The sequence below is a fragment of the Pleurodeles waltl genome, chromosome 8, assembly GCF_031143425.1.
Source record: "Pleurodeles waltl isolate 20211129_DDA chromosome 8, aPleWal1.hap1.20221129, whole genome shotgun sequence".
In the NCBI taxonomy this organism is placed as follows: domain Eukaryota; kingdom Metazoa; phylum Chordata; class Amphibia; order Caudata; family Salamandridae; genus Pleurodeles; species Pleurodeles waltl.
Window position 1 is genome coordinate 622,209,072 of NC_090447.1, and position 13,756 is coordinate 622,222,827.

General features: G+C 45.7%; 1 protein-coding gene across 1 annotated transcript in view; it reads left to right on the forward strand.

The window, feature by feature from the left end:
• RAB9A (RAB9A, member RAS oncogene family) overlaps window positions 1-13,756 on the forward strand; it is a 146,331-nt gene that overhangs the window by 90,552 nt on the left and 42,023 nt on the right. The window contains exon 2 of the mRNA XM_069204714.1: window positions 402-481. The gene's annotated coding sequence lies outside the window, so the exon portion shown is untranslated. The remainder of the gene's footprint in view (window positions 1-401; window positions 482-13,756) is intronic.

Genomic DNA, 13,756 nt, shown 5'->3' on the forward strand with positions numbered 1-13,756 from the left:
TTTATATAACCTCCTTACTTAATTTCAACCGCAGAGGTTAGGTGAGATTGCTGTTTCGCTATACATTTACTGACAAAATTGAAAATATTGCTAAAGTTTGAAAGACTTGTACGAATAAGTTTGGCATGAACTGTGATGCCTTTAGAGTGTTTCCAGGAGATTGAAACAGATATAGGGTGGCGGCGGGTCTGATGTTGAAACTTAGACTCTAGAAATGTCTTTCAGATGTTTCTCTTATTATTTGTATCTAGAGAAGGTGGAAGGACAGATGGTGTAAAGGAGCTGCAGGGGGTGGACACTCAGACCTTGCACAGAGTACAAATAGTACCTTAATTATATTGGGAGCAGTAGATGGGCATTGATTACGTTTGATTAATCTGTGCTTTGTCCCTGCTCCACAGACACAAACAGAAGTGACGTTAGGCTGCCACTGGCCAATCAGAAAGCAGAGAAAGAAGACTGAAACTGCAACCAACAAATGGTAAGCATGGGCCAGCTGAAATGCCTTTACTGAATAGAACAGCGTCTCGCAAGTGAGCGCATGCTATCGCAGGCTCAACCCTAAAAATGGTCTCATTCACTGACAGTCTAAAATGTAAACTACATGTGACATATTCAGCATTTGGAGAAGTTTTTATGTGCAGATCTTCATGTTCGTGCTTGTAAAACTGACTGCTCTTTATATTTCCTATGTGCCAGGCAAAAGAATGCCCTGCGTCGTTTACTACAGCTGATTATGTATTTTTTTTTTTTTTTTTTTTTTTAAGTAACCTAAAGTAGCATTTATGCTAAATGTCTAGAGTCCAGTCTTGGTTGTTTCAAGTCATCAATAACAATGTCCGTGTGCCTCCACTAGACCTACTTTATAATCTCCGTACGAAAAAGCCATCTTTTTTTTGTGGTGTAACCCCCAGATTTTTGCCCTGTTCTGTTTTGCTGGCTTTAAAACTCTGTGCACTTTCCTCTGCTAACCAGTGGTAAAATGTCTTGGCTCCCCTTTAAAACATGTTCGAATTGTCATAGTCCTAATTGGCATACTCAACTTCCAGGCTTGGGTAAACTTCGTACCCTATACCAGAGACTTGCAAGAAAGTTAACTGCCACTAGCGGACTGCAGCACCTGAAGGAAAGTTCTACATTGAACATAATAATAGATTAATATTGGTCGCTTTACATTTGGAATTACTCATGTGCACTGACAAAGAGCAATTGCAGTTGAATCATGATCATTATAATGTTTAAGTATGTTTTTGTGGTTTAAGTATGCCTCAGATAGACCTCCGCTCCATGGTGACTAAACTGAATGCCCTATAATAGAGTTCATATTTCTTGTTTGCCCTTAAATGCAGCCAGATTTGCGTTGCTTATTTTGCATAACATATTGTTCTTTAACCCCTTCCCCGCCATGGACGTAATGGTTACGTCCAAGGCAGCGCCTGTGTGGCGCCATGGACGTAACCATTACGTCCTGCTACCGGCCCTCGGGGGAAGCGCTAGCGCTCCCCCCTGAGGGCCACCCCCCTAACCCCCCCCCCCAGATTTGCATTGCTTATTTTGCATAACATATTATTCTTTAACCCCTTCCCCGCCATGGACGTAATGGTTACGTCCAAGGCAGCGCCCGTGTGGCGCCATGGACGTAACCATTACGTCCTGCTACCGGCCCTAGATTTGCGTTGCTTATTTTGCATAACATATTGTTCTTTAACCCCTTCCCCGCTATGGACGTAATGGTTACGTCCAAGGCAGCGCCCGTGTGGCACCATGGACGTAACCATTACGTCCTGCTACCGGCCCTCGGGGGAAGCGCTAGCGCTCCCCCTGAGTGCCGCCCCCCTACCCCTCCACCCCCCCCGGTCAGGGCTGAAAGGGGAATCCCTTCCCCTTCAACCCCTGAACCCCCCCCGATCCCCCCCCCCACCACCCCCTTGCTGACAATCACAGAGCCTCCCAGGCTTCAAGGGGAAGGAAATGTATTTCCTTCCCTTTGAAGTCTCTCACAGGGTTTCAAAAGCCGGATTGCTTGCAATTTTGGTTTCCCTAAATTTCTGATCTCAGACTCCTGTGTTGAGACTGTCCTCATTGACTGCACTTTGAAATCCTGTTTTGAAACCTGCCTCTAGGAATATATTGCCACATGGACTTTGAGGGTAACACCGTCTCCAAACCACATAATTTTGGGCATGCCACTGTTATAGATTTTCAAGAAGTACAGTGTGACCACAACCTATTGTGCCATCCACACAGTGGCAGTGCAAACATGGCTTCAGGCCTACCAGTGTAGCCTGATTGTAGCAGTGTAAAAACTGCAGTTCGACTTGTCAAAATAAACCCCTTTGACCGGTTAAAAGCCTCCTTTTTAAACATTACTAAGTCACCCCTATGTAGGCATTGTAACCTACAAGACAAGGAGCGTGGAATAAAATGACTTATAGGATGTAATTGTTAACATGTCCTTACAGGGACTAGCACTGAAAATCTATTTTCACTGTGGAAGGCCTAACTGTCCTATGTAGAAAACCAGAGTACAGGTTGAAATTGGTAATACTGTATCTCAGGAAGGAGACCCGCTAGAAACCTAACTAAAACAACTATTTTTAATAGTAGTTAAAACTCAAATTCAATAGTGGTCTGATTTTCAATAAATATGAAGGAAAGGTGACTTTTAGAAGTTTACCCCTTACCTGCCTGAACTATCAAAAGGCTACTTAACATAAGCATCTGCCAGCTCCCAGTTTTTAACCTTTAATAGGTTGGGAAATGCCTTCCAGGAGCAAACAGTAGGCTGATTGAATGGGTAGGGATGACTCTTCGGAAATCCACAGAGTATGCAAAGCGGCAGCTGTGGGCATGCTTTTTGACACTACAGTGGCAAATCCTGCTAAACAGGTCTGTTGGGTTAACATATCATTCTTGGGACACACTTCAGAGGGGAGAGAGAACAAGATACCAAGATAATTCTTATTGTTCCACTGTGTGGTTGCTGAATGACTTTTTTTTGTTTTGTTTTTTTAACTCTACCAGTTTATTATGGGTACAGTGGTTGCCTTTTAATGTTGGATGCGGTAGAACACTAGAATTGCGATGTTACACTACACACAGATCCAATCCCCCCCTCCCAGGTTTAGTGTTACCAAAGATTTTCACCAACTTGAAAATGGGTACTCTATTCGTTAAATTGTGCTCAGGAGTCATTCCCACCCACTAAATTGTGCTAGGCATAAATGTGGCATTTCCTGGCATCCGTTTAAGAACACTTCCTGGACCTGCAAAAGATTAGGAGAGGACTGGACCTGATGCCTGTGACCTGAGAGGAGCCCTGAAGGACTGCACCTGCTCACTCTCGTACTCAGGACAAAGAAGTTGACTCCAAGGGTCATCAGGCTGACCTGTTCAAGCTGAAGAGACCCAACAAGCTACAAGAATATTTTTTCCTGGAACTACCCACGTGACCAGTGGCAAGTAGACCTGGATTGGACCCTGCTGTGGCCCCCGCATGACACCCTGCGAGCCTTTTAAGTGCGCCACCCCCATGCCCGCTGGTTGTTTAGAAGTGGTGTCATTTTGTTTATTAAAAATCACCTTATGAATACATTTTAATTTGGTTTGGAATTTTTATTGTTTTGCATTTTGACTTTATTGCTGTTTTGTTAGGGAAATGTGCAAAGTACTTATGCAGTAAGTTAAGCCTGTATGCTCTGTGCTAGGATTACCAGAGGTTTAAGCCCACTGTAATTTAGTGGCTTTGCTTGTTCACAATGGCAAAAGTTTGTGATTATTCCTCGAGGTGGTTACCCCCGCCCCCCCTCCCCCCAATAATAATCCAATTTCTTACAATATACAATCAGAAAATGAAAGTAAAAATGACTGCCAATTCTTGTTGGGTATATGGGACACTGCCTACCGCTAGCATGTCCTGAATATAACAAGGCAGAAGAGAAAGAATTCACATCCTCGACATAGGCTATCAGAGTATGCAAACCAAGGATGTAAGGTACTTTTGCCCAGCGAGCCTAACTTGGTCCCTGTTTCTGGTCCGTGCTTCTTTGCTGTCGGCCTGAACTTGTGACTTCCCGGTCCAGCATAACTAGATAACCACAGTTGGCCCTTGGTGCGTTTAGGCATTATCTTTAAATAAATCTTTTAAAATTCCATATCTCAAGTTATAGTGATTAGATTTTTGTGGTTTAGGTCTCAAATATTTATTACATTTGACTCTTTTTGTTGTGGTTCCACTTTATTACTGTTTGTGTGATGCAAAAATACTTTACACATTGTCTCTCAGTCAAGTGTTACTGCTTGTGCCAACCTACTAGAGGGTTAAGCACAGGTTCATTTGGGATTTGCTTGCAACTTTATCCTGATATGACATATGGTTACTGCTGGAGTAGGATTTCAGCCCTCTCAACCAGCAACCCAATTTCCAACAAGGATCAATACCCCTGCAACTACACCAGTCTCTAAAAGCCTACTGCCACTGCTGGAATACTTAAATCAAACTCATTAGAAGCCATTCCTTTATAAGCTGACTCCATCAACCTTGAGGTGTTAAAACTGTGACAAAATTAGCTGATGCTGGTCTGGGAAAATCGGAGGAGAAGGAAATGTTGGAGACACCTGTTCTGGAAATATCGGCATCTGACCTAGAGGAGGATCTCAGAAGGCAAAGGGCCATGCAAGAGCTGTCAGGGCTGCTACAACCTTCTCGCTAAGTATACCCTGAGAGATCGGAGCAAAAGGGGGGTGTGGGTGCAGAGGAAGCAAGTGGAAGGTCCTGGGCCAATGACAAGATGGAGCATCTATCTCACAAGACCACTTTTTCTTCACTCCTGAGCATAACCATTGGAGAAGTGTGTTCTTTCGCAAATGTTTGGCAGCTCCCCAAGTCATTAATTTGACAAATTCACACTCCTCTTCCTATTTCTTTTAAGTATTCCAGGCAAAAAACTAAAAGACCTCTGGATATTGAATTTTTTTTAATGTATTTTTTTTTTTTTTTTTTAATAAATTCTGCACAACCCTCTTTTTAGCCTAGCGGGTTCCAGAATTCCAGTAAGGTGTATCTAATTTATTGACTAGTTTGAAGACCCCCAAATCCTTCAGCAAACACCATGGCAAAAATTTTCAGCTCCAAGTCCCGAGCTAAAAGCCACATTAAAGGTTTTATCTCCTCCAGCAGCTGATTCCTATAACTTTTATGTGTTCAATATTGCTTTATTTCTCTCATTCAAAATCCGGTGAATAGTATGACATCCTACATGTTTTTGGGGCCAACATGAAAGAAATGACTAAATGTTAGAACCCTACAATTCATGTTTTGGCTACAGGGAGACTTGCAATTCATACAAACGTTCACCACTTTCGTTCGAGTCTTTAAGATATATTGGTGGTTTACCAAGGAGATAGTGACTTTGAGCTGACCATTCTATACCATTGGTTGGATTTCCTGTCACTCATTTGGTGCTTCTTATTTGAAGGTGTTTTGTCAGTATTGTGTTTGACCTCTGGTGGAACATGACCTATTTACCTTCTCTTTGATTAGCTGTCTTAAGCTTCACCCGCTCCTTTTTTGGAAATTAATTTTTGTTTAAGAACTCCGTAAGAGTGGATGTGTTTTCCATCTGTGTCCTGTCTGTCTCTAACTCTGTCCACGTTCTTCTTTCTCTCTTGCCACACTGGTATTTTTGTTTTACATTTTTTAAGCCATGTTGCATAGCAGCCGTGATGCTGTATAGCATGGTTGAAACCATTAGCAAAGCCAGTAGATTTTATAGGCCAGACATTTGGATTTGACAATGCTTGTTAATATGCACTACATTGTAACAACTATTAAATGAAAGAACAGAGCAATAGCTCCAGCCAAAGGACTCTGGATTTTCTCATTAGCATAGCTTCACTTCGATATGAGGTAATTTTTAGGTTTGTTCAGTTAAAAACAGGGATGCGTCAATGAACACCTCACTCATTCTACCGGATATAAAAGTGCTAAAGAAAAAGAAAACATTTTATCTAGAAGCTTCCTGTTGGACGACATGTAAATATTTCAACCGTGAATACACTGGCCACTGTGAGCAAGGAAGTGAGCAAGAACAGACAATCCATTTTTAATTTTGTTAACTTGTTCTTAGTACTTCCAGTAACACATCACCATTGAACTACCTTTATAAAGGTCTTGCAGCTTTATGTAATCACTATGACAAATTGTAAGACAAACAGAGTTAATTGTATTTCTTTGTTTACCTATGTAAGTTCTACTCGGTTTGGATAGATGTAATTGCACACCTCTTCAGCCAAAGTACGTCTGTTTGCGCAGCTGCTAAATGAATTCTTCTGATGGATACAACTACCTGTGGATTCCTCCCCTTATGAATTCGTCCTTGCGCCAGCATCCAACGGAAAGTCCTCTTCCTAGCTGTCCATGTCGACGAGGACGTCATAATGGCACGGCTCCACGTGACTCCGTCTGATGTCACCGTGCCAATAAGAGGTCCTCGTCGGCGTGCTGACATCAGTTTTCCTTTTTTCCGTGCCTTCGACACCAACAGTTTTTCTTCCTGGCTCGTTGATTACTGTTGCGTTTTTGGTGGTTACAATGCCTCCTCCAAAGAAGTCCGGTTTTAAGCCCTGTAGGCAATGTCGAGGTTGGATGTCAGTGACCGATCCACATTTGGATTGTATCTGGTGCCTTAGCTCTGAGCACGACGTCAAAAGGTATAGGTTGTGCCAGAGTATGAACCCTAGGGCTCTAAAAGAGCGAGAGGCTAAGCTTTTCATGGCGAAAGCCAAGAAGAAGGGCCATAAGAGAGATTCCTCCCATGCTTCACCAAAGAAGCATAAGAAGCGGCGTCACCATGATTCACGACGCCGTCATGTCTCTCGGTGCCGGTCTGAGCGGAGCCGGTCGAGGTCTCCGTCTTCTCGATGCCAAAAGACATGGGAGATGAGCCCTACTGTGACGCCTCAACCCAGGAGTCCGGAGATATCTCCGGTGCCGTCGGTCTATGAGGTGACTCATCATAGCCCTCAGTTTTCACCGGCGTCGCAGGAGCCTGATGTGCAGCAGGCTCAAGGACAGTCCTCTACTCTTCAATATCCTGCTTTCCCGGCTCCAGGAGCAGATCCGGCTGCATTTTTTAATGCAATGTATGCCATTTTCTAGTCCATGGCTCCTGCTAGTGCACCGGTGGGTCCCACGGGCCATTGGCGTTTTGATTGGGGCTCTCCGGCGCTGTATAAGGCGGCTCCGTTTATGCCGTTTTGCCCTGCTGAAGGTGTCGGATCGGCGCCGAGGTTGTCTCCTCGTGGAAGATCTTCACCAGCTGGGTCTGTGGCTCCATCATCACGTCAGCTGATGCCATCGCCACGTCATTCGACGTCTATGATGTCTCCTTCCTGGCCGGCCCCATCGCCTTCCTGCCAGCCGACTCCGCAGAAGACGTCTTTGGAGTCCGTGTCGGCGCCGGGTGATGCTAGGAGTCATCCATCTCTTCTTGTGCTCTACCGGGATTCGAAGTCTTCGGCGTCAGTGGATTCGTTATCGACGCCGGCTTTGGAAACACGCCTTAGGTCTCGAAGAAAGGCATTACAACTCCTGGAAGAGGAAGAGTACAGGCAGTTGGAAGAGGGTGAGATTGGGCCTTGTGATGAGTACCAAGGTTTGGGGTCTGCAAGCGGCCTGGATACTTCCCCAGAGTGGGACATTGCATCTCCGTGTGAGTTTACAGAAGAGGGAGCATCCTTTCATACAGTGATCAGGAGAGCAGTAGAATTTCTAGACTTGCCCTTGTCTGTGGCGGAGGTGAAAACCAACCTGCTGACTAAGGAGTTGCACCCCTCTACGTCCAGTGCCGATCCTTTGCTGCCCTTCAACGAGGCGTTGACTGAGCCCATTCTGGATCTGTGGAGGAATCCGGTTATGACTCCGGCAGTGAACAGGGCAATAGTGAGGAGGCATAGGGGCGCACCCGGGGATCCGGGTTTCCTGTCACGCCATCCGACTCCTGAAAGTTTAGTAGTCCAGGCGTCTTGCTCCGCGAAGTCTGCTCCTGGAACATTCCCTGTGGTTCCAACTGATAGGGAGTCCAAGAGGATGGAGAAGTCTTCTAAGAAGATCTTTTCATCCTGGAGCATGACGCTCAAGGCTGCAAATTCTACCTGTGTGCTGGGCAGGTATGTCCACGCCCTTATGGACTCTGCTAAGGAGATGGTCAGAGATCTACCGCAGGAGGTACAGAGGTCCTTTGGGTCTCTTTTTTTTTTCGGATGCGCAGGCGGCTGCACAACAGATTATACAGTCTGGCCTGGACACGACTGATTCGGTAGCCAGGGCCATGGGGACATCTGTGGCTCCTAGGAGGCACGCCAGGTTGAGGTCCTCTGGGTTTTCCTCGGACGTTCAAACCACCTTGTTGGATCTACCATTCGATGGTGAGAAGTTGTTTGGAGAGAAGGCGGATTCTGCCCTTGAGAGGTTTAAAGACAGTCGGGCAACAGTTAAGTCTTTGGGCTTACAGACTACCACTGCTACATCTTATAGACCTTTTCGCAGATTCAGGGGGTTTGCACGTGGTTCTGCCTTTCGGAGGTCCCAGTACTTGGCCCAACAACCTGCCAATCCTGCCCCATCGTTCCTTTAGAGGGCGGGGTAGGGGTAAGGGTAGAGCTAGAGGGGCAGTCCAGCAGCCTTCATCATCATCCTCTTCCTCTGGTGGACAACAGCAGAAGCAGCACTAGTTTTCCCCACTTTATCGTTCATACCTCTCCTGTAGGGGGAAGGCTGAGTCTTTTTCTCCGCAAGTGGGAGTCGATGACAACAGACTCTTGGGTGTTAAGGATTGTGGAAAAAGGATATGCTCTCCCCTTTTCAGGAGTCCCCTCCTCCCTTCCCCCCCGTCCTTCATTTTGTTCAGAAGACCATCTTCTGTTGTTACAGCAGGAAGTTCTGGCCATGTTATCAAAGGGCGCAATAGAGTTGGTGCAGGAAAGGGGTCAGGGGTGTTATTCAAGATATTTCCTGATTCCCAAAGCGGACGGTCGTCTAAGACCGATCCTGGACTTGAGGATTTTGAATTTGTTCCTGAAACAGGAGAAATTCAAAATGCTGACCCTAGCGCAGGTGCTATTGGCGTTGAATGAAGGAGACTGCATGGTGTCTGTCGACTTGCAGGATGCGTACTTTCATATTCTGATAATCAAGTCGCACAGGAAGTATCTCCGGTTTGTGGTGGGGTTGCAACACTACCAGTTTGCGGTCCTTCCGTTTGGACTTACTTCAGCACCTCGAGTTTTTACGAAAGTGATGGCAGTGGTTGCAGCACATCTCGGAAGGAAGGGAGTAGCTGTATTTCCCTACCTGGATGATTGGTTGATCAAAGCCAAGTCTCCAGAGCTTGTCTCATCTGCGGATGACAACCCAGTTGTTGTTCGATCTGGGTTTTTTGGTAAACGTACCCAAATCTCACCTGAAGCCCTCTCAACGCCTCCTGTTCATAGGGGCAGTACTGGACACAACATTGTTTCGGGCCTCATCGGTTTCGGGTCAGGCGCTGATTCCAATGTTTCAGAATGGGGCAGCAGTTCCAGTCCCCAAAGTCTTACGCCTGCTAGGTCTGTTTGCTTCTTGCATTCTGTTGGTCACTCACGCATGCTGGCATATGAGGGCTCTTCAGTGGTGCCTCCGTAGGCAGTGGTTCCAGCACAAAGGAGATCTCGAGGATTCGATAAGGATCTCCAGGGACACTGCAGCGGACCTTCATTGGTGGACGGTGGATGGCAACCTTTCCCAAGGAAAACCATTTTCACGGCCACCGCCGGTGGCCACAGTGGTATCGGATGCTTCCACTCTAGGGTGGGGAGCTCATCTGTGGGACCTGGAGATCAAGGGTTATTGGTCTCCAGCGGAACAGATGTTGCACATAAATCTGTTGGAGTTGCTGGCAATACGTTTGGCGCTCAAGGCCTTCCTCCCTTCCCTTCGCGGTCAGTCGGTTCAGGTCCTGACGGACAACACTACCGCGATGTGGTACATAAACAAGCAGGGAAGGGTAGGGTCGTACCTTCTCTGCAGAGAGGCTCTGCGACTCTGGTCCTGGGTTCAGGACCATCAGATTTGCTTAATAGCAAATCATTTGGCCGGAGCTCTGAATGTACGTGCGGACGGTCTCAGTCATCACTACTCAGTAGATCACAAGTGGCTTCTCCATCCGGACCTGGTCCTCTTCATCTTCGGGATGTGGGGTTCGCCTTGGGTGGATCTATTCGCCACTCGGGAGAAGGCACACTGTCAGTTGTTTTGCAGCCTCCAGTATCCGTTGCAAGGAGCGTTGGGGGATGCGTTTCAGATGTCCTGGAGTGGCCAGTTGCTTTACGCGTTTCCCCCCATACCCTTGATTCCTCTGGTTCTGAGGAAGGTTCGTCAAGACCAGGCCCAAGTCATTTTGGTGGCACTGGACTGACTGAGAAGGGTGTGGTACACAGACCTTCTTCAACTCTCTCAGTGCCCTCTGCTCCATCTCTGTCAGGGAAGACCTCCTCTCACAGGGGCAGGTTCTACACCCCCACCTCCAGAGCCTGCACCTTCATGCCTGGAGATTGAACGGGGCAACCTGAGTTCCTTTTCTCTCCCACCGGATGTTATTCTATCGTCCAAGTGACACTCCACTAAATCCATTTATGCCGGTAGGTGGGCAAAATTTGTGGTTTGTTGCGGAGAGAATCAAAAAGATCCCTTAAAGGCCCACCTTTCAGATGTTCTTTTGTTTGCTCTTGATTTAGCAAAGAAAGGCTGTGCGGTAGCTACAGTTAAAGGCTATTTAGCTGCTCTGTCGGCCTTTCTTTGTCTTCTGGACCAGCCTTCTTTATTCAAATCTCCGATTGTAAATAGGTTCATTAAGGGATTAGTTAATAAGTTTCCTCCCAAGCCCTTTCACATGCCTCAGTGGGATCTAAATCTGGTTTTGACATTTCTGATGGGTTCTCCTTTCAAGCCCATGTATTCACGCCCATTAAGCTCTTACTGTTTTCTTGATTGCAATTACCTCTGCTAGAAGGGTTGGGGAGCTTCAAGCCCTTTCTGTTAAACCCCCCTTTACCATGTTTTTCCCTGATAAAGTGGTGCTGAAAACCAGGGCAGCTTTTCTGCCAAAAGTTGTCACTCCTTTTCATATGGGTCAGACTATTACCCTTCCCTCTTTCTACCCTCCTCCACACCACTCTAAAGATGAAGAGAGGCTCCATCGATTGGACCCTAAAAGGGCTCTTAGTTTCTACTTGGAGAGAACAAAATACTTTCGTCTGGATGATCAGCTGTTCGTGGGGTATGTTGGACAGCGGAAGGGCAGAGCGGTCCAGAAACTAACAATCTCCAGTTGGGTCATCCTGTGTATAAAAGTTTGTTACTCACTGGCGAAGAAAGTTCTCCCTGAGGGTATTAGGGCCCATTCCGCTAGGGCTAAGCCGGCCACTTTGGCCTTCGCAAGAGGGGTTCCATTAGTGGACATTTGTAAGGCGGCTACTTGGGTGTCCCTCCATACCTTCGCAAAACATTACTGTTACGATTCTGAGGTGAGGAGGGGTGGCCATTTTGCACGCTCGGTATTGCAGGATTTCTTGGTGTAGTCAGGCGGGCACCCACCACCGAGTGCGGTACGGCTTTGGGACTCTATTCATAAGGTGAGGAATCCACAGGTAGTTGTATCCATCAGAAGAACAAGTTACTTACCTTCGGTAACGCTTTTTCTGGTGGATACACTAGCTACATTTGGATTCCTCACTGTCCCTCCCGCCTCCCCGTTGCCTGCCTGATTGCACATATATCTTGCAAAAGTTTATATGTATTTATGTATATATATATGTATATATGTGTGTAATCTGATACTTATACACAAGAACACTTCTTATAATTGCATATATTCAAAAGAAATATATGTATTTTTCTTTACGTTTTTTTATGGGTCGGTTCTCACCTGTTCGCCTCAAAGGCATGTAAAAAATGGGGTGAAACTGACGTCAGCACGCCGAAGAGGACCTCTTATTGGCACGGTGACGTCAGACGGAGTCACGTGGAGCCGTGCCCTTATGACGTCCCCGTCGACGTGGACAGCTAGGAAGAAGACTTTCCGTTGGATGCTGGCGCGAGGACGAATTCATAAGGTGAGGAATCCACAGGTAGCTAGTGTATCCACCAGAAAAAGCGTTACCGAAGGTAAGTAACTTGTTCTTTGCAGCATCATTTTCTTTATTAATTAAAGGTTATTTGAGTTATCTGACTCTGTGCACAGTACAGATTTTCAGGTCATAACTTTATTTCACAATCACACTTTGAGATGTTAACTCTTTGAGATGTTCACTCTTTTCACAAGGCATATTGGATCCTTTGTTTGTAAAACCATCTCAAACTTGCACATCAGGAGGATTGCCAAAGGTGGCGTTTACCTTGTGGAATTTCTTGAGAGTGAATGGGTTTACTTCACCCACTCTAATCTCACTTTATACATCAGTCTTACAATACGTTTTGCAAATCTTTTGATACAACCATCAGAAGCAATATATGTGTCGGACTATAGACCCTATCTATACAACTTCATCATAATATTGTATGAAATTTGCTGTCTCTGTTAGGTAATTGTCTGATTGGCATGCTCGTTTTGAAAGGCATAGTCCTCTGAACGTGTGTCTGTCTTCTCCACCTTTGTTGAGAACTCTGGCAAGTTGCCTTTTGCTTCTCTGGATTATAGAGTCAGAGGCAATGTACATGATGCTGGTTTCTTGACCATATGAGGCTAAAGTAGTGCTTCATTTGTTAAAAAAAAAATATATATAATAATAAGTGCCAAGGCCCCCATCAGGAGGCCACTGCAGCTTGGACCACGTGCTGTTCCTGACGGCATTGCCTCGTCCTCCTACAAGTGTGACAGTTCAGACTGTTCCAGGACCCTAAAGCGGTAAGAAATGCTTGGGTGCCCAGCACTAGTCCTTAATGATTATTGAATTAATAAACTACTGTTACGCTCCTCTATAAACTTGACAAACAGCGCCACCATGTAGTACCAGAAATCACCAGCTCAAATTAAGCACTGGGCTAATGTAAGATGACCTTCATGGGTAGAAGCGGGATATGTTCCAGACGAGGCTCCAGAACCTCAGCAGTTCCATGTAGAGATATTCTGACATATCTGGAGCCTACTTGCACCAGCGCAAAGATCATGGAGGTCTGACGGACTCTTGAAGATGAGAGAAAAGATGAGATTTTATGGCAGTTGCCACCTCCTGCACAAGGCTATAAGGAACATTATTTGTACAAGAAAACAAAACTTTGCCTGTCAGCAGACAGTAATACACTTAGGTCACAAATGATAGAGTACCTTGCAGATAGTTTACTAAGGTTTCTACAAGTTAAGTAAATTCAGAATAAATTCAGTTTTCCTTTATGTTCCTGGCAAAAGCACTCTGGATATAAATATTCGAGCAGTATGTATTTTGCAAGGTGCCAGCTCAAAGTGATCAAAAACAGCAGTTCTAAAGTGTTTCTTAAGCTCTGTCTGATGGCATTGAAGAGATTAGGCCAGACCTCTTCTACATCTGCTGTAGTCAGACGTTTTGTGGGGGGTTCTCTCTGAATTCCTTAACACTCCGACGCAGATCGCTTATTGCTGCTGAAAGGAACTGCAGGGCATGCCTGCAGGATGTGGTGTTTGAAAGGAAGTGGTTGAAAATGATCAACCACGTACTGCAAGATTTTCAAATCTTTCAGTTGTCT